Source organism: Microcebus murinus, chromosome 1 (assembly GCF_040939455.1).
Source record: "Microcebus murinus isolate Inina chromosome 1, M.murinus_Inina_mat1.0, whole genome shotgun sequence".
NCBI classification, from domain to species: domain Eukaryota; kingdom Metazoa; phylum Chordata; class Mammalia; order Primates; family Cheirogaleidae; genus Microcebus; species Microcebus murinus.
The window spans coordinates 104,072,598-104,097,092 of record NC_134104.1 but is presented as its reverse complement, the minus strand read 5'-3'; the positions used below and the strand labels follow the sequence as shown (position 1 = coordinate 104,097,092).

Below are 24,495 nucleotides of genomic sequence, written 5' to 3'. Positions count from 1 at the left end.
CTCCCCGAACCCCTTACCAGAAGCAGATGCTAGTGCCACACTAGTACAATCTTTAGAACCGTGAACCAAGTAAACCTCTTTTCTTTATAAGTTCACCAGCCTCAGGTATTTCCTTTATTGCAAGGCAAAACGGACAAACAGACGTCTACTATATTTAGTAGATGTATCTTTACTGCTTGCTATACATCTTTTGTCTAAGTCACTCTATATTAAGAATCAAGTTTTTTTACTAGTTTTCCTTATCTTTCTCTTCTCCTCTTTCTTTCACTAACTTTCATTTTTCTTATTTTCCTTCTTTTTGGGATAGCAGTTCTGAAAATTCAATACCTGTTGCTTTTGAAGGAAAATCTATAGATAGAAAAAGTCTAAACAAAGTGGGTATTAGACTCTGCCCATCATTGTTTCCAGGAATCAAAGATTGTTGCCTACCCCATCACCATACCCTATATCCCTCCAGAAAAATAAACCTATGCAAACTGTTATTTCCAGTCAATATTAACATCTGAATCCATGGGCCCCGTATTAGTCTTCTGGGACTACCATAACAAAAAAACAAAGACTGAGTGAATTAAACAATAAAAAATTATTTTCTCATAATTTTGGAGGATAGAAGTTCAAGATAAAGGTGCCATCAGGGTTGGTTGCTGGTGATTGTTCTCTTCCTAGCTTGTAGACAGCTGCCTTCTCACTGTGTCTTCCCAAGGCCTTTCTCTGTGAGTCTGTCATGAGAGAGAGAGAACCGTAGTGTCTCCTTTCCTTCTTTTGAAGACATCAGTCCTGTCAGATTAAGGATTAAAGGTTACGACCTCACTTAATCTTTATTACTTCCTTAAAGGCCCCATCTCCAAATATAGTCACATTGAGAATTAGGGCTTCAACATGTAAGTTTGGGGGGACAAAATTCAGTCCATAATAGCCCTGCTTTTTCCTATCACCAAGAGAACACATAAGTCCCTTTCTCCCCCAATATTCAGATATCTTTTCAGGGTAGGGGGAGGACAGGAGAAAAAGGCTCATTCAGGGGAAGAAAGGGATATTAGCTATCTGAAGTGGTTCAAATAATGGATTTATTTTGTCCACCTTTTCAAGTGAAAGATTAGAATAGATTTTGGAAATTTAAAGTATAGCACTGATTTCTTTCCCTCTTTCTTAATCAGTTCTGGCTGCTCTAACAAATATGCCATAGAATGGGTGGCTTAAACAATAAACATTTATTTCTCATAGTTCTGGAGGCTGGAAGTTCAAGATCAGGGTATCACCATGGTGAGTTCTGGTGAGTGCTTTCTTTTTCTTTTCTTTTCTTTTTTTTTTTTTTTTTGAGACAGAGTCTCGCTTTGTTGCCCAGGCTAGAGTGAGTACTGTGGCATCAGCCTAGCTCACACCAACCTCAAACTCCTGGGCTCTAGCAATCCTCCTGCTTCAGCCTCCTGAATAACTGGGACTACAGGCATGCGCCGCCACGCCCAGCTAATTTTTTCTATATATATTAGTTGGCCAATTAATTTCTTTCTATTTTTAGTAGAGATGGGGCCTTGCTCTTGTTCAGGCTGGTCTCAAACTCCTGATCTTGAGCGATCCTCCAGCCTCAGCCTCCCAGAGTGCTGGGATTACAGGCATGAGCCACCTCGCCTGGCCCAGTGCTTTCTTCTGAGTTGCAACTACTGATTTCTCCTTATATATTTACGAAAGAAAGAAAGAAAGAAAGAAAGAAAGAAAGAAAGAAAGAAAGAAAGAAAGAAAGAAAGAAAGAAAGAAAGCAAGCTGTCTGGCCACTTCTTATAAGGGCATTAATCCCATTCCTGTGGGCTTCACCCTCATGGCCTGATTGCCTCCCAAAGGCCCCATCTCCAAACACCTTTGGATTAGGGCTGCAACATATGAATTTTGAGGGGACACAACCATTCAGTCCACTGTACCCACTAATGAACTCTTACAGCACCTTCCTGTCTCTGCCATAACACCTATCACCTTCTACTTTGCAATATGTAATTGTCTACTTGTTTCATTTTTCCTCCTAAAAACACAAGAGTCTTCAGAGTGAGATGTATGTCCAGTGATTTTATTCCTTATAGTAATTAACAGTGTTTCCATATATTTTGGTTCAGTGTCCACCTAACAGTATAGCTTGATTTGAATTTCCTAACAAATACATGAATAAAATTATAAATAAATGATGAAATAATAAAGAATAATTATAAACTGGGTATAATAATATTCTGATCCACCTTTTAGATATTTATAAAGTATGTTTAAAATTTATCATCACTTCTGCCATATATATGAGCAAACATGTGGCTCAAAAATATTTACCTTTTCGTTCATGTTACACAGAAGTATTTGCAAATAAAAATCCTCCATACTATTTTTCACAATGAAGGAAGAATTAAATTCAAATTGCGCAGCACTATGCCTAGCATATTTGGTCATTGCATGGTAAAAGTTAGTACAGTTTATAGTCATTCTACATACCACTGTATAGCAGATTACTTGACAGCAGAAACTGGTTTTCTTTTACTTAATATAATTTTTCCCTGTAATGGTTAATTTTATGTGTTAATATTTCAGAGCTAAGGAATGTGCAGACAGCTGTAAAACATTATTTCTGGGTAAGTATGTGATGGTATTTCTGGAAGAGATTGGCATTTGAATCAGTAGACTGAGTAAAGAAGATCCACTTTCACCCGTGTGGGTGGGCATCATCCAATCCCCTGAGGTGGGAATAGAAAAAAAAAAGGCAGAGGAAGGTCAAATTTGCCATCTCTTCTGGAGCTGAGACATTCATCTTCTCCCTCCCTCAGACATTGGTGCTCCCAATTCTCAGGCTATTGAAGTCCAACTTGGATTTACACTAATGGCTCCCCTGGTTCTCAGGTCTTTGGGCTTGGACCAGAACTATATCACCAGCTTTCCTGTTCTCCAATTTGCAGACAACAGAGCATGGGACTTAGCTTCCATATCCCATGAGCCAATCCCTTATAAAAAATCTCTTTCTATATATTTATATATTCCCTATTAGTTCTGTTTCTCTGGAGAACTCTGACTAATACAGTCCTCATAGCCCCATAAAAATGTCTTGAATTTATTTAATAGCAGTTATTTGAGAAATATCTACAGAATAGGATAAAACAAAACTGAATGTGTTGGTAATATTTTTTAACATACGGGGAGCTCTGTGTAATTGTTCCTTTTAACAGATTTCCTCCACTATTAGCATAACCTTGGTCTGCCCAATATGGTGGCCACATGTGGCTGTTTAGCCTTTGAAATATGGTCAGCCTACATTGAGAGGCACCATAAATATGAAATACATATCAAATTTCAAAGATTTAGTTCTAAAAAAATAATAATTTTTAATATTGATTACATGTTGAGATGATAATATTTTATATATACTAGGTTAGATAAAAATAATATTAAAATTAATTTCATGTTTCTTTTTCATTTTTTTTTTTTTTTTTGAGACAGAGTCTCGCTTTGTTGTCCAGGCTAGAGTGAGTGCCGTGGCGTCAGCCTAGCTCACAGCAACCTCAAACTCCTGGGCTCAAGCAATCCTCCTGCCTCAGCCTCCCGAGTAGCTGGGACTACAGGCATGCGCCACCATGCCCGGCTAATTTTTTATATATATATCAGTTGGCCAATTAATTTCTTTCTATTTCTAGTAGAGACGGGGTCTCGCTCTTGCTCAGGCTGGTTTTGAACTCCTGACCTTGAGCAATCCGCCCGCCTCGGCCTCCCAAGAGCTAGGATTACAGGCGTGAGCCACAGCGCCCGGCCTCTTTTTCATTTTTTAATGTGACGACTAGAAAATTTTAAATCTCATAAGTGGCTGGCCTTATATTTTCATTATATAGTGTTAGTGCGATCTCTTCATAGGTGCAGGCTTTTTGCCTAGAATTATACTATACTAGCACAGTCACAAGTATCATAACCTGCTAAAATTTCTTCAATTTTATTTCTATAGGATCTGTGGCCTCTTAAAAGCATGTTCACACACACAAAAAAGGGAAGTAAATGCATGGTGTAGTTCAAACAATGTATTTATTTTTTAGCACTTATTTAAGATAAGTTGTTGAATATTTTGAAAATTCACAGTGTTACATGGAATAGCTCAATTATTGTCATGTGACTTCTTGACAATTACTTCCTTAAGCAATACCCAGTTGTGGATCAGAAAAATTATAAATTGTTGTGTTTTAGTGGTCTTTATACAGCATGCATAAATTAGAAACTAGATATTTTATAATAACTACCTTTAAGAAAAGTGAAATTTGGGCTCCTATAGCAGCAATGTTTTTGGGGAAGTAAAGATATAATGTCACAGACAAGGGATTTTTATTTAATAAGCTTTTACTATTATTTTAGTAAATTGATATCCACATCAATGGCATTTCAAGGTTGTTGTAAGCACTTGAATGAGGATAAAATTAGAATCCTATATATTTGTTTATTAAAGATGGTGACCTTTGAAACTCTCTTCTATTTACTAAATATATTTCCATATATAGTGGCTTTCTTTTTAATTCCTGATATCAAAACTCTGAAAAACACTGACATCAATTAACCTCAATCATTAGATAAGTCATCTACATTAAGCAGTTTACAATACATTTTCGTGTTGAATGCAGAAGTCATTTTCTTCTACCATCGGTGCAAATAAGCCACCCGTTCCAATTAAATACAATAATCGAGAAGCATTTCTAAGTAGCATATCACTATTGAACAAAGACATAATGATATCTCTTCTTTTGTGTCATCAGAAAAGGTTTATGAGGAATGAGAAGATAACTCTGTCATGGTTAAAAATGGAAGTTTAGTATGAGAGGAGCACAAGAGTGAGGATACTAGTGAGATAAAGCAGCCAGTGCAGGGACCATTTCAAAACAGAGCAATCATCAGAAGTGCAGAAGAAAAGGAAGTGCACTTGCCTCTTTAAAAAGGAATGAGAACGTGTCAGTTCTCAGGGATGAGTGCTTTAACCTCAGACAGCTGTGAGCAATTTATCAACTGCTCTGAAGTGTGGCTCGGAGTCAACCCCTGGGTCTCAAGCCAGGAGGCTTGGGTACTGGTTTCCATGAGGCTGAAAGCACAAGAGGATACTTCAGCCTGAAGGACATCCTAGCTGTTATTGCAATCCACAGAATATCAAAACAGTAGAAAAGCAATTCTTACAAATTAAATGAACTACACTAATAAGCACCCTATTATGCATGAAAAATTAGATCAGCAAAAACTATCAAACAAAAGTATCTACATGGTGTGGTGGGAAAATCACAGCCATTTGCTAGGGTTCTGAAACCTGGCTGTACAATTTAACTTGGTCACCTAAGGCAATTCATTTAACCTCTATAAACTTCAGTTTTTTCTTCTAATAAAATATAAGTAACATACAGTCATACCTCTGTATTCATGGGTTCCCCATCTGTGGATTCAACCGACCTCAGATTGAAAATATTCAGTGAGGGGGGGAGTTCCACAAAGCTCCAAAAAGCAAAATTTAAATTTGCCCCACACGAAGTACTACATTGAATCCATGAGAATGAAGTGATGTGTAGGTATTATATTAGGTATTTTAAGTAATCTAGAGATTATTTAAAGTATGGGAGGATATATGTAGATATTATGAAAATACTACATCATTTTATCTAAGGGACTTGAGCATTTGCAGATTATCATATCCAAAGGTGGTTACCAAGGGACCTAGAATTTAGAGAAATTGTGCTACTTAAGATTTCTGGATCATAATAGGTTCTTAATATATATTAGTATCTCTCTACCAAAGTAAACCATAGCAATAAATACATTGATAAAACTTACAAAGGGGATTGTTTTCTGTTCACTCTTATAATCCTTGTGATTTGATGTGGGAGTGATATAATAATCTAGAAACTTTCCGGGCCCCTGCTTTGCTCTTCATGTTTCCTTCAATGCCAGTCTGATAAGGACCTGGGGCTGATAAAGCTAACCTGGAGGGTCCATGTGGTTCCTGAGTTTCAATCTTCCTCACTACCCATCTTGACCAGTTCATAGACTTGTCTTCCACTGTGGTTCCTACTCTTCAATTTTTCTAACCTAGAGTCCTTGTTTCAACACCTGCTCTCACCCACAGTGACAAAAGCTACTATCTCACTTTTCCTTGCCAGTCCTCCTTTCTCTGATGGTTTGATTATTCTGTGTGTCCATGAAAGGATTGTTCAAATAACCTGACAGCCACATGCAGTAGTTCCTCCTTACTCACAGTTTTGCTTTCCAAAGTTTCAGTTACCTGTAGCCAACTACAGTCCAAAAGTATTAAGTGGAAAATTTCAGAAATAAAGAATTTGTAAGATTTAAATTAAGCACTGTTCTGAGTGGCATGATGAAATCTTGCACTGTCCTGCTCTGTCCCAACCACAGCATGAATCATCATCCCTTTTCCAGTATTCACCCTGTAGACACCACCTACCCTTTAGTCACTTAGTAGCTGGCTTGGTTATCAGATTGTCCTTCAGGAATTGAAGTGCTTATGTTCAGGTAACCCTACTGTACTTTATAATGGTTCCAAAGTGCAAGAGTAGTGATGCTGGTATTGACTTAAGCAGAAGCTGAGGCAAAATTAATTTTAGTGGGGAGATAATTTGGGCCAAGCTTGAAGAGATAATTTGGGCCAACCCAAGAGCATAAGTTCAAGTTGTCCTAAATACACACTCCCATTAGCAGTAGTTACAAGTGGATTTTTAAAGGAAAAGAAGAGGAAGCTCCTAAGTTGTTTAATAAGAATTTATATTAAAAAAATAAGCTATTAATTGGCTATATATTTTTCTTTATATCACAAATTCCAGGAAGATTATGGTAAGGCAACTAGGCAGGAAGAAAATGCCTTTAAACACTTGCCCCTGAGCATGGTTACCAGGGGTATGGCTAAAATCCCATATTCTTGTCTCTCTGGGCCTGACACATTTTGCATAGCTCAGATTGCTCTTGAGCTAATTTTGTTTTCTCACTGGCAATTCAGATAATTCCAAAGAGAAGCCATAAAGTGCTTCCTTTGAGTCCTGACTTAATAAAAAAAAAAAAAAAAGAAAGAAAAAATCATATGCTGAGGTTGCTAAGATCTATGGTAAGAATGAATCTCCTATCTATGAAATTGTGAAGGATGAAAAAGAAATCTGTAGGGTGACATCAGCAAAATGGCTGACTAGAGATGCCTGACACTCATCTCTGCCAGAAGAAATGACCAAGGCAATAAATAAACAGATAAGACTTGACTAGGCCGGGCGCTGTGGCTCACGCCTGTAATCCTAGCTCTTGGGAGGCCGAGGCGGGCGGATTGCTCAAGGTCAGGAGTTCAAAACCAGCCTGAGCAAGAGCGAGACCCCGTCTCTACTATAAATAGAAAGAAATTAATTGGCCAACTGATATATATATATAAAAAAAAAATTAGCCGGGCATGGTGGCGCATGCCTGTAGTCCCAGCTACTCGGGAGGCTGAGGCAGAAGGATCGCTCGAGCCCAGGAGTTTGAGGTTGCTGTGACCTAGGCTGATGCCATGGCACTCACTCTAGCCTGGGCAACAAAGCGAGACTCTGTCTCAAAAAAAAAAAAAAAAAAAAAAAGACTTGACTAGAGTGTTGTCAAGGGGCAAGTGCTGGAGAGCAGTGGGAAAGGGCAGTGTGGAGGCACCTGGCCTCTGAAGCCTCATCTCCCCAACCTTGATCAGATATTCTTGGAGTCAGGAGGGACTTCCAGTTGTGGGGAAAATGTGAGCAGGAGAACTGTCACCAGCCCCCATTGCCACTACGAATACCCACAGTTCTTACAACGGGAGAATCCCACAGTCCTCACAAGCTCTGAGCCCAGTTTGGAGAACTTCTGGGAATTCATACAGCTTCACTGCCCCAAATTAGCAGCACAGGGTGTGTACCTTCTAGCCCTCACACATTCTGTGAGCCAAGCTGTTGCAGCATGATGCCATCTTAAGACCAAGCCACCTCTGGAGCATACCCTGCACTGGGGGACCAGTAGCCACCATACCTCTCCTGCACTGGGGCTTCATCTTCATTATGCTAGGCCCACACAGTGGCTGAATGCCACAACCCTAACTGCACACTCTGAGAAACCAACCTCCACCACCTCGCTTCTAGATAGAGGAACATTCTGGCAGTCCTGCCCAGGGTGAACCCACCCTTGAGCCAGCCAAACCCACTGTGAGCCATCACCAAGTAGGAGAGGCTTCTAAGCTTTCCAGCACATGATTCATCCCTTGACCAACAGAGTGGCTATGTGCCTGTGCTCAGAATGTTAAAAACAGCCCTGCAACACCCCTGCCTCCAGCAGACATGCCCCTGGCCTTTCTGTCCAACAGTCCTGTGCCCCTAATAAGGGCATGAGAAACAGTTTCATAGGCCACCCATGTAAGGCATGCCCCCAGATTGTCCAAGCAGCCAAGAGACCATGTCCCAAACTTAAGAAACAGCCCTGTGGGCCACCTCCAACAGACACCCTAGATGGGCAAAGCAGATGTATGCCCATGACCCAGGCCTGGGAAACAGCCCAGTGGGTCACCCTTGGTGGCTATGCCTTCAGGCCAATCAAGCAGCCCTGTGCCCATGTTCCAGGCCTATGGGACAGCACACAGAAATGCCTCCAGGCCTGTAAAGCACCCCTGCTCCCATATTCTAGACCTAAGAAATAGCCTTGTGGGCTGCCCATGGTAAACACGCCCCAGGCCATGCAATAAACTGCAACTTTGTTCAGGCCTGAGAAGCAGCTCTCTAGGTGCCCCTGGAAAACACCCCTGGGCCAACCGTGCAGCCCTGCAACTGCATACTAGGTTGAGAAATAGCCCTGTGGGAAGCCCCTGGTGGGCACACATCTAGGGCATTCACACAGCTTTGCACCCATGTCCCAGGCTGGAGAAACAGCATCATTGGTTGTCCCCTGTAGAAAGGATCTCAGGCCAGCCAAACAACCATGTGCCCATGCTCTTGGCAAAAGTAAAAGCTCTATAACTCCAATCTCAGTGAGCCAGACCCCAAGTTGGCTGACCCACTGTGTATATGCACATGCCCCAACCTGAGAAACAGCCCAGCAAGCCTACCCCTTCCAAACTTGAACAACAATTGGCAAAAATTCTCTCAGCCTAGATCCCTGAGAAACTCATAAATGCCACTAGTATGTATTACAGTTGAAGAAACTACAGAGACTACACTACCAAATCTACCTAGAAGTAAGGTCAATGTACCCCACCAAACCAACACCCCAAGACCCATTCAGAAGTCTTTCCCTTCAAAATATGCTTGATAAAACTGGAAGAACTTTTGCACCAGTTTCATAGAAATCAATGTAGGGACACACAAAAAAGCAAAGAAATATGTCACCTTCAATGGAAAACAATAATTTTCCAGTAACAGGCCCCAATAATAACAAATACATGCAATACCAAAAAAAGAATTCAAAATAATAATCTTAAGTAAACTTAGGCAATTCAGGAAAACAATTCATAATTTGAATGAAAAATTCAACAAAAAGATAAATATTATAAAAAAGAACCAAATAGAAATCCTAGAACTGAATTATTCAATAATTGAAATAAAATATACCATCAAGAGCTTTAACAATAGACTAGACAAAGCAGATGAAGCAATTTCTATAATTGAGACAGGTCTTTTGAAATAACATAGGCAGGAAGAAGAAGAAGAAGAAAAAGAAGAGGAAGAGGAGGAGGAGGGTGACTCATGCCTGTAATCCTAGCACTCTGGGAGGCTGAGGCAGGTGGATCACTTGGGCCCAGGAGTTTAAGGCTACAATGAGCTATGATGACCTCACTGCACTCTATCCAGGGTAATGGAGTGAGAGAAGAAGAAGAAGAGCAGGAGGAGGAGGAGGAAGAAGATGATGAGGAAGAAGAAGAAGGAAAAGGAGAAGAGGAGGAGGAAAAGAAGAAAGGGGAAAGAAGAAAGAACACCTACAGGATTTATGGAACCCCCATAAGGGGAAAATTTTTCATATTATGAGAATCCCAGAAATATGAGAGGAGGGAAATGGTGAAGAAAACATATTTAGTGAAATAACAACAGAAAGCTTCTTGAGTCTTGGGAGATAGATGGACATATACAGAACATAACAATTGTAAATATATATTCACCCAATACCAGAGAACCTAGATATATAAAGCAAATATTATTGAATCTAAAGGTAAGAATAGATCCCAATACAAAAATAATTAAGGACTTCAAAACCCTACTCTTAGCATTGGATAGACCATGTAGACAAAACATCAACAAAGAAACATTGGATTGAACTGTGCCATAAACCAAATGGACTTAACAGACATTTACAGAATATTTCACCTGACAGCTGCAGAATACATATACTTTTCATCAGCTCAAGGAACAATCTCTAGGCTTAACCATAAGTTAGGACACAAAACAAGTCTCAGAAAATTTAAGAAAATCAAAATAATATCAAATATTTTCATCTGACCACAATGAAATAAAAGTAGACATCAATAACAAGAGGCACATTTGTTATAAAATCTAACCAAAAATGTTAAAAAAAAATTATTGAGTGTCGGGCAGGTGGGAGGAGGGGATGGATAGATATATATATATATATATATATATATATATATATATATACACAATAAGTGTGATGTGCATTGTCAGAGGGACATGCTTAAAGCTCTGAATCAAGGGGGAAGGGAAGGCAAGGGCAATGTACGTAACCTTAACATTTGTACCCCCATATTATGCTGAAATAAAAAAAATAATAAACTCTTGAATCACCAATGGGTGAAGGAAGAAATTAAGAATTAAATTTTAAAATTCCTTGAAGCAAATTCCTTAAAATTCCTTTAAAATTCCTTGAAACAAATGAAAATAGGAAACATACCAAACATACCAAACATACCAACATACCAAAACCTATGGGACACAGCAAAAACAATATTATGAGGCAAGTTTATAGGAACAAATATCTACATCAGAAACTAGAAATATTTCAAATAAACAATCTAATGTTGCACTTCAAGGAACTAGAATTGCAAGAGCAAATCAAACTCAGAATTAATAGAAGAAAACAAATAATGATCATAGCATAAATAAATGAAATAGAGACTAAATACACACAAAATCTCAATGAAAGAAAAAGATTATTTTTTGGAAAAACAAACAAAATTAACAAATCATTAGCTAAACTACAAAAAAAAAAAAAAAAAAAAAAAGAGAAGACCCAAATTAATAAGATAAGAAATAAAAAGGAAATGTCACAGTGAATACCAAAGAAATACAAAGGATCATTAGAGACTACTATGAAGAACTGTATGTCAATATATTTGAAAATTTAGAAGGAATGAATAAATTACTGGACACATACAACCTACCAAGACTGAACCAAGAATAAATAGAAAAACTGAACAAACCAATAACAAGCAAGAAGACTGAATCAGTAATAAAAAGTCTCCCAATGAAGAGAAGTTCAGGACTGCATGGCTTCACTGTTGAATTCTCCTGAACCTTTAAAGAAGAAATAATACTAATTCTTCTCAAACTATTCCCAAAAATTGAAGCAGAGGGAATTCTTCCTATTTCATTCTATGAGGTCAACATAATCCTGATTCTAAAGCTAGACAGAGACACACATATAAAAAGAAAACTATAGGCCAATATCCCTGATGAACATAGAAGCAAAAAATTTCAACAAAATACTAGTAAACCAAATCCAACAACACATTAAAAAGATAATATACCACAATCCAGTGGAATTTATCCCAGAAATGCAAGTATGGTTCAACATATGCAAATCAATAAACATCATATATTACATCAATAGAATTGACAAAAACTATATGATCATCTCAAAAGATGCAGAAAAATCTTTTGATAAAATTCAACATCCCTAGCCGGGCGCGGTGGTGCACGCCTATAATCCTAGCATTCTGGGAGACTGAGGCGGGTGGATTGCTCGAGGTCAGGAGTTCGAAATCAGCCTGAGCAAGAGTGAAACCTCCTCTCTACTATAAATAGAAACAAATTAATTGGCCAACTAATATATATAGAAAAAATTAGCTGGGCATGGTGGCGCATGCCTGTAGTCCCAGTTACTCGGGAGGCTGAGGCAGCAGGATCGCTTGAGCCCAGGAGTTTGAGGTTGCTGTGAGCTAGGCTGATGCCATGGCACTCACTCTAGCCTAGGCAACAAAGTGAGACTCTGTCTCAAAAAATAAATAAATAAATAAATTCAACATCCTTTCATGGTAAAAACTCTTAATAAAGTAGGTATAAAAGTAAGTACCCCAATGTAATAAAGGCCATATATGACAAACCCACAGTTAACATCTTACTGAATGGGAAAAAGCTGAAAACTTTCCCTCTAAGAATGGGAATAAGACAAGGCTGCCCACTCTCAGCACTCTTATTTAATATACTACTAGAAGTTCTAGCCAGTGAGAATAGACTGGAAAGAAATAAAAGGCATTCAAATTGGAAGTCAAATGCCCCTGTTTGCAGATGACATGATTTTATATAGAGCAAAACCTGAAGACTCTATCAAAAGACTCTTAGAACTGATAAACAAATTCAGTAAAGTTATAAGATATGCAATTAATATTCAAAATCAGTAGTGTTTCTATACATGAACAATTAATTCACTGAAAAATAACTTTAAAAGGCAATCCTATTTACAATAACTACAAAATATAAAATAGGAATAAATTTTAAAAAGAAGATAAATGATCTCTATATGGAAAACTTCAAAGCACTGAAGAAAGAAATTAAAGAGGACACAAATAAATTGAAAAACAGCTCATACTCCTGCGGGTCAGAAGAATTAATATTGTTAAAATGCCTATACTACCCAAAGCTATCTACAGATTCAGTAATTTATATCAAAATACCAATGACAGTCCTAACAGAAAAGAAATCCTAAAATTTGTATGGAACCACAAAAAACTCTAAATAGCCAAGGCAATCCTAAGCAAAAAGAACAAAGCTGGAGATATTGCTCCACCAGACATCAAAATATGCTATAAATCTGTAGTAACCAAAATAGTATGGTACTGGTGTAAAAACAGACACATAGATCAATGGAACAGAACAGAGAAGCCAGAAATTAATGCACATATCTACAGCCAATGATTTACTAATTTTTCACAAAGGTGCCAAGAACACTCATTGGGGAAAAGATAGTCTCTTCAATGAATGGCGCTGGGAAAACTGGATATCTATATACAGAAGAACGAAGCTAAATCCCCCCTCTCACCCTACAAAAAAATCAATTTAAAATGGATCAAAAACCTAAATGTAAGGCATGAAATCATAAAACTACTAGAAGAAAACATAGGGTAAATGTTTCAGGACATTGATCTCGAAAACAATTTTAGTGAATAAGACCTCAAAAGTACAGGCAACAAAAGCAAAAATAAATAAATGTGGCTATATTAAACTACAAATCTTCTACACAGCAAAGGAAGCAATCAATACAGTGAAAATGCAACCTACAAAGTAAGAAAAAATATTTGCAAACTACTCATCTAACAGGGAATTAATATCCAGAATATATAAGACACTCAAACATCTCAACAACAAAGAAATAAATAATCTGATTTAAAAACAGGCAAAGGATTTGAACAGATATTTCTCAAAAGAACACATACAAATGGCAACCAAATATATTTTAAAATGCTCAACATCACTCATCATCAGGGAAATGCAAATCAAAACCACAGTGAGGTATCATCCCACTCCAGTTAGGCTGCCAATTGTCAAAAAAAAACAAAAACAAAAAATAATAAATGTTGGTGAGGATGCAGAGAAAAGGGAACTCTTATACATTGTTGGAGAGAATGTAAACTAGTACAGCCACTATGGAGAACAGTATGGAAAAAAACTGCAAATAGAACTGTCAATTGCCTAGCAATCCCACTATTTGGAAATCATTATATCAAAGAGACATCTACACACCCATGTTTATTGACACACTGTTCATAGTAGCCAAGATATTGAATCAATCTAGGTGTCTAACAACAGAGGAATAGATAAAGAAAATGTGGTGTATATATACATACATGGAATACTACTCAACCATAAAAATTAATGAAATGCCATCATTCACAGCAGCATAGATGGAACTGGAAGACATTATATTAAGTGAAATAAGCCAGGAACAGAAAGTTAAACACTGCATGTTCTCACTCATATGCAGAAGCCAAAAAATCTGATCCCATAGAAGTAAAAAGTAGAATAGAGGCTACTAGAGGCTGAGAAGGGTAGGGTGAAGGGAAGGATAGGGAGAGATTTGTTGAAGGGTACAAAATTACATCTAGATAGGAAAATTAAACTTCAGTGCTCTATACCACTATAGGATGACTATAGTTAATGATGATGTATTACATAGTTTCAAATAGGTAGAGCATCCCCAATGCAAAGAAATGATAATTGTTTGAGATGATGGATATGCTAATTATTCTGATCTGATCACTATACATTATATGTTTGAAACACCACCACGTCTCCCATGAATCTATGTAATTATTATTCGTTAATTAAAAGCATTCATTTTTAAAAAAGTTCTAATCAGTGGTGTTATAAAAGAAGGAATACAACTGCCAGAAAGTGGGAGCAAAACTATTATTATTTGGCAGGTGATATTACTGTATACCTGTAATGAAGATGAAGACTGCAACCTAGAGTAAAGCCACAAATCCATCCTTGGGAGTGGCTCAAGGTGAATCCTGCATGTGAGTCAAGCACCTACCTATCCTTGGAGAAATTATGACCCAGTAGTGTAATTCACATGCAGCTATTCCGGCTTTGGTGTTAAATATTTCATTTTATAAAGCAAGAATATCTCCTCCAGAGTAATTATGATGTCTTTTGAGTATTTTGGTCTTTTGAGGGATTCAGCTAAGGAAATAGGAGACAGAGCTCTCAGCTGGTGTGAAAGAATATGGGGAACAGGCATGGTAACAGGGCAGCACAAGGGGGGAGAGCTAAAAGATACAGGGTACAGAAAGCAAGTGTGTCTGATACCCAGTAGTCAAATTCCCTTTCCTGACTTTTAATTCTTTTATGTTACGCTCAAACATAAAACATATTTATACTAAAACATAAAACATATTTATACTCATAATAAATAAATAAATCTGGTTTAACTCACCCCCAACAAAAGAAAAAGTAATTAGTGCTAGTTTTGCTGTCACTTCTCGTACTGCAAAAGTTATGGCCACAGTGCATGATAAATGCATAGCTAAGAGGGAAAATGCATTAAATTGGTGAGTAAAAGACATGAACAGAAACATGTTCTTATTGACAGCAGTCAGATTTCGTACTATCTGAGGTTTCAGGCATCTGCTGAGGATCTTGGAATGTATCCCTAGTGAGTTCTGAGGGACTACTGTACTGAAGACAGCCTGGAATCTCCACCAGACTGCAAACTTCTGGTGGGAGAGCAGAGTGTGGCTCCAATCACAGATAAACTAGCCAAATCCTTAGGATGCTGGGCTTTATGTCATCCCTACTTCTGGTCCAGTTCTGTTGTTCCAGGCTCCATCCTAGCTCCTATATACCCTCCCTCTTCATCCAACATCATCACAAATAGCCTTAAAAATGAAGAAATCGGGGGCAGGAAGGCAATGGGTAAATTCACAGCTAAGGGCTACAATGCACACTATCTTTGTGAAGGGCACACTTATAACTTTGACTCAAACTATACAAAAGCAAATTAGGTAACCAAAACAAGTGTACCCCTATAATATTCTGAAATAATAAAAAAAATGAAGCTTGTGAGTACATACTATATTTACTTCTGTTTTTCTTATAATTCTAAACTTTAAGTTTACTGAATCTTGTAGGGTTGGAGTGAGAATACAGAAATTTCATGGACTTTGCAAAGAAAGTGATAATAGGATTATGGCAGCAATAATAGGATTATGTTTGGGATATTGAAGGAAGTCAACTAAAAAAGCTTATTTTTGAATCATTAAGTGAAGTGTAGACCTGTTTCCGGTCTTCATTCTTGCTTCTCAGTTCTGAACTATGCCCAGACCTCCCTGTGGGTCAATTTGTGGTACTTACTTGGATTTGTTCCATGTGGCATAAAAAAAATCTCCCTGAAAATAGCAGTGAAATAAAACAAATGTCTTCCTTTGTAAGTCTCGGTTATATGTCCGATAAATTTGCTAGCAGTGAGGAATGAGTCTGTAAGAAAGCAACAAAGATATACATCTAATGGAGTTTAGTGGCATAGTACAAAAGCATAATTGTTACTAATTTATGAGTTTGATGTCCTTTCTCTTTTCAGCCAAGAGAAAAAGTCTCTCTGTATTCTAAGCTTTTCTCATCCTGATGTGATCTGCCTGTATCTCCTTTGAACATGTCAGTAAAATGCTGCAAACTCTATGCTGCATGGAATTATGTAGAAACTGGATGTACTGATTAATTTAAGAATTAATAAGCATTTCCTCTACATGTATTTGACAAAGTGAGGACTAAACCACCTTCAAGTACCTTGCAGTTTCTCTGGTTCTAACTGCTCTGCTAAAGCTCTCAAAGCTCCACAGTTGATATAAAATGTCTCCATTATCACTGTGCTACCAACAGGAAGGAGCGTGTATCAGTTGATCAAGAGTTCTTGCCAGAATGCCAGGACACAGCTATATGGTGTTTTTTCTCGTGCTCTTTTTTTTTTTTTTTAAAGGAGAATGTCATCATCTTTACAAGGCATATAGTAATGTTCCTCAGGTTACCCAAAGATAGCAAAAGATGATGCTGATTAAATATTAATACTAAAGTTCTTTGTAATTAATGCTCACGGAAGGTATAGATAAGTGACATGCATAGCATGTTCTATGAAAACAAAATAAACAATTTAAGAGTTTTTGCTTTTTATCTATTTGGAGTTTCTGTTTTGTTTTAGTTTTGCTTCATTTTTTCCATTGGATAAATTCTTCCCCTCCATGATTTCTATCAGAGTTAAGCATGAATAACTATGAGTAGAAACTAGCTTGGGGACGGGAGGGTCAAAGAAGGTAGAGAAAACTATATTGACTTATTTTATTTTAAATTCATGATCTGAAACCTCAAATGGGTAATCAATAAGATGCTGAAATTTCTTCCATGTTTCTCTAGCATGTTGTCTCACACCTTCCCCCCAAAACTTTCAAAGCTTCTCTTTCTCTCTCTTCAAATCCTTCTCATCCTCCCCTCACTGTCAACTGCTGAGAACACCTCACACATCACCCAGAGACACCCTCTGGGATGAGCTTCCCACTCGTTCCATCACTTCACCTTCAGACTCCCTGCAGGACTCCCATCTCTCTTCCTTCTGATCCTGTCCCTTGTGAAACCCCACCCCCTCTTTGTGTGCCTGGATTCCATTCCCTGTCACCTTTGCAAGGACACTGTTCCTTCCTTATCTATCCTTTTCCCTCTCATCACAAGCCATAAGCCTCTCCCCTTCTACCAGTTTATTTCATCAGCATAGGAACATGTCCTAGTGTCTCCCAGTAGGAAACAAAAACAAAAACCTCCCTTATCTCTGATCTCTGTCTTCAAATCCTCCTCATCTCTGCCCTCCTCTCTGCTTAGTTGCTGATATCAAAAGGTAATAATAGGGTGATGAGCCCCACCCCATTTCACTGATGTCCTTCAGAGCTGAGTTTTCTCCTCGTTCTCATCTGCTTCTATCTGCTTACATACTCAGTACCTCACTGAATCTGGTCAATTATAGTTCTTTCTGTTGCTGAAACAAATGATGGCCATAGCAAAACATATGACTTTGATCCTAGTTTCTCACGCCGACCTAGGTCACTCCAGTACAAAGGCCTCTCTATCTTTGTTTGTAGCTTAAAACAACAATTTATTGTTTTCTTTTATAGCTTGGGGGATAATGGGCTCAGCCAGGCAGTTCTTGGCTAACATGCTTCATAAAGTTGTAGGCAAACCATGATTATGGCTGGAGTCACCTGAAGGTTTCCTTCACATCTGGTGCCTGGGCTGGGATGGCTGGGACAGCCAGGAGTCAGTGGGGCATTTCTCTTCCTGCCCCTGGCCCTTTCCTTCTATAGCCTTCTCCTTACCCCTCCCCCAATGCAATGTGGCTTCTTTATATGGCTAGATTGGGCTTCCTCATAGTCCCAGCAATCTCAGGATAGTTAGACTTTTTACATGGCAGTTGACTTCTCCCAAGAAAACATTCCAAGTTGCCTGAATGGAAGCTGCAAAGCTTTTGATGAGCAAGTCTGCAAAATCTAAGAACGCTACTCTATGGCATCCTATTGGCCAAGCAGGTCACTGAGGTTCAGAGAAGGGGAGGTTAGACTCCAGCTCCCAATGGGAAGCTCTGAATATACTGGAATTCCTGCCTCTTCTCTCAGCAGCGGGGCTGCTCTTCACCCCAGATGTCTACAGGTTTCACTCCTCACCACCCTGAGTACACTACTTAAAATGATTCACCCACTGTGTTCTCCTCATCCCGTTTCCTGTGTTTTATTTTCCTCCATGATGCTTTTTACTTTCTCATTGTTTTTTTGTCTGTTTCTCTTTCTGTCCACGTGGACAGAGATTTTTTTCATGTCTATATCCCATCACCTACCAGTGTGCCTGCCACATAGGGGATGCTCAGTGAATATTTGTTGAATGAAATGTGTCAGGCACACTTCTAAGGGTTTTATGTGTACTACATCATTAAATCCTTCCAAAACACCCACTGAGGTAAGGACTACTGTTAAGCACATTTCAAATGGAGAATCGGAGGCACATGGAGGCCTATTTGTTTTGTTCCTAAGGTTGAAGCCAACATTCAATCCCAGGGAGCTGAGCTCTAGGATTGGAGCTCTTTACCACTTTATAATGCCTCTCAGGTTCAAGGATCCCTCCATCTTCACCTCACTCATCTCTCAGCAGCACTGCATGATATCCACCACCTCTTTTCTCAAAACAACATCCTTCCAAGCTAGTTTCTGCCTTACTCTTTGGCCTATCTGTTTCTCTATTCTTCTTCCTTGGTGAATTTATCAGTTCCCAGGAATGTATTGATGAATCCTACTCTGTACTTCTCACTGTGACTTTTCCTAGGAATTTCATGTTTACATACCCAGTTGCCTGCTCGACATTACCTATCACAGCGATCTCAATCCTGGCATGTCCAATGCAATCAAAGAATGCCCCTTAATCTCTCTTGCCTCAATAAATGGCTCACCCATCCACTTGGATATTCAAGCCAGACCCCCAGGAGTTATCCTGATGTCTTTCTGTCTCTTGTCCCCTGACCAACACAGCTAACTATCAAGCTGTGATGATTCTGTGTCCTAAAGAAATTTGCACATTTCTTCCATCCCCTCAGTACCTGTGCTGAATGCAAGTATGTGCCCAAATCATTACACAACTTTGTGACTAAGGCCTGCCTCCATTCTTTTTACTCTAAATTATTCATATCACAGTGGAGAGCAAGCGAGAGGCTTTATTAAGATCTAAATTGTATCTTATTACTTTTCAGTGCAAAAGCCTTCATAGAGCATAAAATCCAACCCTATGCCCTTTGTCTTTGCTTCACAGAGGTTATTAAAACTTGTCATTGTTTTACATATTTTTATTTTCTTATTTGTTTGCTTAGTACCCCACTAAAATATAAATCCATGAGATAAAGAAAGAACCTTTATTCACTATCGAGTATCCATAACTTTTCATTGTCCCCTATTCCTAGTGAGGGCTCAACAAATATTTCCTGAAGGAATAATACAAAACTTTAGAATACTATAGGTAAGTAGAAAGCACGCCCCCACACATTTGAATTTAAAAGTTCATACTGTATTTGTTGGTCTACTGTAATTATTGGCTATATGGTTAAAGTAGTTTAATGAGAATACACACAGATGTATGTGAACTAACCCAGCAAGGGTAGCCAGTTTGACATGTGACCTTACAAGTAAAAATAAAATCCTAAGCCCCTCAACTGACTGAATGATTTCCATCTTGGTCAAGTGGATCCCAGAAAAATCTTAAAACTTAGTTCCTAGCCACGACAGGATAGGAAGTCAGACATGCCTCATTATATCCTTTCCCTGGCTAACCACCCAATCGCTTTCTTCCCTAAGGGTCAAACAGAAACCAGTCCTTTGGAAAGACTTGCTCCACCACTGATTTCAACCAGCCTTGTGACTACCCCTCCCTTTTGTGGTTTCAGGGCAACAACTGACCAGCATTCCTTACTTATAAGAGACCACTGACCGTGGAGTGGTTTTGACGAGGCTACGGAGGCTGCACACAGTGGGCCACTGTGTTCCCTGCTTCACCTTTTGAGTCAGAGGAACAAAATCCACCCTCAAATCATGCTAACACCACCATTTTTTGAACATGTAACCCATGAAGCTCCATGAAGCTCAATTGAACATGTTTCTACTTTCATAAATATTTGTGACTCCTCTTATAGATTATTAAATATGTATATTTAGTCACTACCCATTTCAGCATAAATTGCTGTTCTATTTACCTTTCCCTTGAAGTGCTTGCTCTCAGTTTCTGCCCAAGACTATGCTTCCCCGCCTGCAAGATGGCCAGCCTGAAGGCTGCAACCCTTAAGAGAAATGAAGTTCTCCTTTCCAAATTTATGAACCTCATGATTCTTCAGTTGACAGATCCATGACACTTCTGTGTAAACAAAAAGAATTTATTTTCAAACAGGAAAATATTGATTGGCAGAGTTTTGTGAAAACATTGATTATCACAGTATTATATGTTTCCCTGACAAAATGTTATACTTCAGAGAAGATGCTGGGATTCTGAAGTAAAAAGCATGATTGCAAAGAGTAATATGATTTTCAAAATGGGAATTTACCACTACCTAGAGATGCTAAGTATAAAAGTAAGCGGAATGTATATTGGATATTTTATATATACTCATCTACACAGATAATAATATAAGTAACACTATCCTTGGCCAGAAAAACAATGTTAATTGCTTTTTATTTGTAGGTAAGTGTAGTTTGGTCCTTTACAAAACACTAAACTCTTTGCGGTTATACCTCAAAGTCATGGAGACTAGATTAGTTTATACTGTTTTTTCATTTTTAAAAAACACGCTATAAAAATAGAAGGGCACTTCCTTTTTTTCTCTGTAGTGGTGATTTTTTTCAAGGGTTATGTGTCATTGGGTTAGTCTAGATAGACACACAGTGGTTAAAGTCTGAAAATCTCCGAGAACAGTAGACATTATTTCCATGTTGTGGTCCACAGTGGATTCCAATCCTTAGTTTGTATTTGCTTACCAGTTATTTCTCGTGACAAAGGCTATATTTATTTGAACTATGTGATTTGATTTGCAAATCCTCCACCCTCACACACACATATTTAAGTAATTGTTTCAAACAAAGGTTCACACTATCTGCTTTGTAAGGAAGGTAGAAGGTATAAGTAAAGTGGGTGTAGCTGTGTTTGTTTCTGCAACAAGTAAAAAAAATTCCCTTAAAATGAACACTTAAGCAAATTCCTGTAGGTGAAAGTTATTCCTATCATCTGGGCTATGTATTAGATACCCTTACAACACAAATAGACAAAGCCCTTCAGAAAGCCACCCACACAGAGTAAAACTGCTTTGATAGGGTTCACTGCTTCTTTTATTGTTGTTTCAGTGAAAATGATTCCAAATGATGGGCACAAACTAATACAACTTCCTAGTAAATGCCATCATGCTAATTGAAATAAGCCTGCAGTGCAATTTAGATCAGCTAGAAGCTGTTCAATGAAGCAGCACTGGACCTAAAGTCAGGAGATGAGAGGATCTGGCTCAAGTTCTGCCCTTTGTTGTGGAGTGACGCTGGACAAGTTGCTTAACTTCTGAGTCTTCTTTGTGAAATTAGAGGGTTATACTTAACAATCTTTATTGTTCCATGTAGCTAATTACATTCTCTCTGTACATATTGATATGTTCTTGGATTCTGGGTTTCAAGAAGTAAATGCTTTTTAGTGAGCAGAATAAGCACATATATCTAGGCTTTTTGTTTTTCTTTAATCTTATTCCATTTGTTTTCCTTAATGTTCCTAAAATAGCCTTAGTTTTCTGTCATTCAAGTGGTTACTCTGACTTAATATATTAGTTTGCCAAGACTGCCATAACAGAAACCAGACTGGGTGGCTTAAACAATAGAAATTTTCTCATAATTCTTGAGGGTGGAAGTCAAAGGTAAAGCAGGGTTGGTTTTCCTGAGGCCTGGCTCCTTGACTTACAGATGGCCCACTTCTTGCTGCCCCTTTATGTGGCCACCTTTTTGGACAAACATGGCCCTAGTGTCTCTCTGTGTGTACAAATTTTGTCTTATAAGGACAGCAATCATATTGTATAAGGGACCACCCATATGACCTCATTTTATCTCTTTAAAGTCCCTATCTCCAAATTTAGTCACACTCTGAGATATTGGGGGTTAGGGTTTCAACATAAGAATTTTAGTGAGACACAATCAGCCCACCCATATATATGAAAAGCCTTCTTTATATTAATATAGACTTTGCCTGTATTAGTCTTTATCTATATTATCTATAATATAATTTTAGTATTATTTTATAACATACTTTTAATTTAATAATCAACATATACTTCCTCTAAGCAGACTTTAAACAGGCACCATAATTTTAATCACATGAATCAACACTTACAAGACTTTATGAAGACTCCACCAGATATATTCATTTTTTCATGAATGGTATGCTATAATATTTTTATAATTTTTTCTTTATTCTTTATTATACCTGACAATGAAAAATTTTAATAGCTAGTCACTCATAAACCAGCACCTCAGAATTCCTGGCATCACCTCTGGTACAACGTAATTATATGCTCCCAATGGGTGCCTAGTAAACACTTGTTAGATCAATTAACTAGATTCTTTTGACTTACAGAAAACTAAAGGTCAGTCAAAACAGAAACCAGAGTCTAGGAATCAAATGCTATTTGCTGCATAACATTCAGTTAAAATTCTTAAAAATCCATGGCAACAAATGGTGAAGATTATGCTCTCTGGCGCATGTTCCTCTTGTTGGTCAAAGTGCAGTCAAAGACCTCACTCTCATGATGTGGCTCTGTACCCTGCACATATACACCATGTTCCATCAAGGCGAATTACGGTTTTATGGATGGAACTGTGAAGGCAGTTTTTAGGATCTCTTTGGGATCTGTTAACAGACTTTGTGTCTCTTTCCAGGGTTTTCCTGGCCTGTCAGAGATTTAAGGAGCTTGCCCAGAATAGTCTGCCCTATCTGTGCAGGGATCCGTTCAACTTCATTACTAACAAACAGAAAACCTGATACTTGCTGATGTCAGAATCAAAGTGGGGAGACCCTCCAGAGTCCTACATATAAGAAGACATTTCAGAAAATTTACATCTGGATACCGAATGCTCAAAACGTTGGGAGGTTTCAAAAAAGATTGTACTCAGCATTTTGAGTGGTTGGCAAATAACAACAGTGATCTTACACTGAGCACTTGTAAAAGCACAGGGTCATACTGTTTCAGCTCATTCCTTTTCCACAGCACAGCTTCCTGAGGAAGGAGAGCAAGAGCTCTTCTTGTGTCCATTTGACAGAGAGGATGAAGCTAAGGCTGAAGAAGCTACAGGTTGTGCATGATAAATTCAAAGTCACAATGAATAATTAGTGAGGCTGCAAACCTTAATCTGGTGACTTCACATCCTAAGGCACAGCTCCTTCGTTGAGTGTCAAAGTGTCAAAGTAGGAACTTGTTAAGTTTTGCTAACTTCCTTGTAACCACCAACTTGCAATGATGTGTTAGGCAACTAGATGTCTTTCTTTTTTCTGGGATGATAGTATCTAAGCTGTCAGAAGAGATAACCTTGTGCAACCTCATTAAGCCACCAGTCAGATTTCAGAAAATTAGGTTGCTTAAGAGAAGTGAGTGGATTTTTTTTTTATAGAGAAGTTGAGTATATTCAAAGATGTCTTAATTAAAATAAGAATAGAAGATTTTATATGTCCATTCTTCCCCAGAGGTGGGGGAAAAAAAGGATAAGTGAATTATAGAGTTGCTGAATGTATACTGCAAACCATACGTTTTAATATAGTCAGTTAAAATAGCAGAAAGCCTTGGTGTGGACAGAGACTAATTAAAAAAATGATTAAGTCTTTTAACCAACATCTCCCCAGTAACTAAACCAGTGCCTAGGAAACAGTAAGAGGCCAAAACTTTCCTAAAGTAATAGCCTCTTAACTGTCTTCCCTGTTCCCACTTTGCCCCGCTACAGTCTCTTCACACCCAGCAGCCAAGGAATACTTGAACAGTATAAACCAGAGCATGTAGTCATCAGAACTCTCCAGGACTCCCATCCTCACTCAGACCAAATGCCAAGATCCTTGTAATGGTTTACAAGGCCCTGAAAAATTGTCCTCTCTCTGTCTCTTGGACCTCATCTCCTACACTCAGCTCTCTTTACTCCCCTCGGTCTCTTGCTTTCTTGCTCTTCCTCCAGCACGCAGAGGTCAGAGCCATACTCACGTGAGGCCTTTGTCCCAAGTG

At 38.3% G+C, this 24,495-nt stretch overlaps 1 long non-coding RNA gene across 1 annotated transcript; it reads right to left on the bottom strand.

The window, feature by feature from the left end:
• Positions 1-120: 120 nt before the first annotated feature.
• LOC142875484 (uncharacterized) lies at positions 121-23,738 on the bottom strand. The gene is made up of 4 exons (XR_012922850.1): positions 23,633-23,738; positions 20,464-20,621; positions 16,050-16,172; positions 121-777 (listed from the first exon to the last, which is right to left on the bottom strand). It is a non-coding gene; the product is annotated as an uncharacterized LOC142875484 (long non-coding RNA).
• Between the last annotated feature and the right edge of the window lie 757 nt (positions 23,739-24,495).